This window comes from Montipora foliosa, chromosome 4 (assembly GCF_036669935.1).
Source record: "Montipora foliosa isolate CH-2021 chromosome 4, ASM3666993v2, whole genome shotgun sequence".
Taxonomy (NCBI): domain Eukaryota; kingdom Metazoa; phylum Cnidaria; class Anthozoa; order Scleractinia; family Acroporidae; genus Montipora; species Montipora foliosa.
Genome location: NC_090872.1, coordinates 36,457,845 through 36,460,344, shown reverse-complemented (window position 1 = coordinate 36,460,344; position 2,500 = coordinate 36,457,845).

Here is a 2,500-nt window from a genome sequence, read left to right as displayed (position 1 = left end):
GTCTATCCAAATCCCAGTCCGGGTCTTATATCGCCAAGCAAATCTCTCCATTATTCAAAAATAAAAACGAAGCACCGTGTTGGAAAACATCAAAAAATAAAAGCTTTGTCATAAAAACAACTCGAGCGAAAGAAAAAACAGAAAACCCTAGTGATCTCTTCTCGAGAGAACAGGTACGCAGCGTAGCAAGCATCCGAAACTGTCTTGTGCCTGCCCCATACTTCCCTGAGAAAAGTACCGAAGTACAATGGTACTTTATCCGTGTCCTTGGCCGAAAAACGAATCTTAGCCAAAATACAAATGATTATTATAATTTGCCGTCCGGAATGTCACAATTTCACATCAGAATCAATTGACAAAGATTGAAATTTCATTTCAACCCACCATCGACGCAATAGCAGTCCCGCGAGCAATGTCAGGCGGTGAATATTGCAAAAAAACAGCGTTCAAAGGCGGTGCTTTATCACCAAAGTGGCCACGGCTTCGACCGTAGATAACTAACTGACCCTTACCAGGGTGGTGGACCGTAGTTTGTCAACCGCAAATTTCTTTTTTCCCCGGGGTCTCCCGACATGACTGCATTGACTCAAGCCTGCAAGGAATATATATTACCATGCAAATAAACTTTGTTCGCATAGGATATTGTGCTACGAATATTTTGTGACTGGACTGCAAATAAAAGTTTTTCCCGTAGTTTACCAAGCACAATTTTTTTTATTCCCCTGGCTTAAGCGTACAGTGATTTGATTGCAATTGTTGTGGAAGAAACAAAGTAGGTTGTTGTCAACGCTCTCGATCAATGCGAATGCAGAACCGTGTTTCTTGAATGGATTGTTTTGAATTGGGGGCTGGAGACATGTTTGCCCGACTAAAAAAGGACAGTTCACCAACGTTTCTAAATTTATGCTTATGTGTGTTATTTTTGTGCGATTTGTTCCCATGATGGCGAAGAAAAGTTAACATCATTTTTGTGTGCTTCCATGTAATTCAATTAACTTACAGCGAACGGTCTAAAAGCACTCTTGTAAACACTGGCATGATTGTATAGACTGTTTACTTGTAATATTTTTGTCTTTATTTTCTCAATGCTTTTATATTTATAATAGTAACAAAATTTATGTTCTTGAGTAAAAAAATAATGTATTTTGTCCTTTATTAATAATTTAGCAGCGGCTATAGGTATGTGGGGCACATAAAGTAATTTATAACTTAGCATGCAGTACATTTAAAAAAATTGATTATGGTTGAAATTTCAATACTTGTTTGAAGTATTGATAAAATATTACATTCTTTGCCATAACAGTGTCTTTTCATGTTCCAGTTTGAAACATTAGAAGATTTAAGGCTTTTTGGCAAAAACAAGACATTTTTTGACTCAATCAAGATACCTGGGCCCTGTTGTTCAAAAGCCAATTAATGCTAATCCCAGATTAAAAATGAACCAAGGAGTTTATTTCCCTTTTCCCAAATGTTGTTCAATGCTAATATTCAGGAAAACTTTACATTAGAGGTCAAACTTGAAGAACAAAAACAAACAATAAGTTTCACCATAAAGTTGAAAGCACGAAACGAAAGTTAACGCTAATCCAGGATTAAGTTAATCGGCTTTCTAACAACCAGGCGTTGTATGCTGGCAAACAGTGTTTAGTACAATTAAAGAACTGGAAAATGGTATGAATGGAAGCTGCACCCTGTTTTGTTGACAGGAATTCCTTTAACACAGTTTTTCCATAGGTTTTTGCATTACAACAAGACCGTGAGCAGAACGTTTGTAGCTTAGTAACTAGGCGTAAGATTGGACGCAAAGATGGAAAACTGGCTACCAGAAGCAGCCTTTTTCAGATGTTCCCGCAGATAAGTCACACCCATTTCTAGGGACAATTTTTTGGGAAAAGGTGTGTCTTATCTGCGGGTGTTAATGTAATTTTATTTATTTTTGCAGGACCCAAGGCTATTTTTGTTCTATCCTATGCAATTACATGACCTTAAGGTTTCTTGATAGGGACTTTGAACCGAGTTCATTCTTGAAATGTACATATCAAGATAATTATTTGTACGTTGATTTATACAATTCTTGATTAAATCTCTGGGCGCTTGCCATTAGTAGGAAATGAAGGGCCAGACTGGTCATTTCATTACATTCAAATCTTCAATTGGCAGTTCCTTTCTAGATTCTGAGGAAATTTATCAGAAAAGTATGCAAAAGGTAGAAATTGACTGCTCTGGCTGGACACTTCTGAATTTTGTGGCATTCCAGGAAATTAGTGCACAAGGTGATTATAGCGACATATGATGTAATCCTCAATTAATTAGATGGCACACATCTCTTTTATCACTTCCGAAGTTATACATGTACTTAATATCGACACTGTGTTTATATATATACTTACACTGAACCGTGTAGTATATATATATATGTAAATAAAAATATTTTGAGGAAGCAATGATATGTACTTATTTACTGAGTAGGAGGGAGAGAGGTCAGGGCCTACGGACCAAG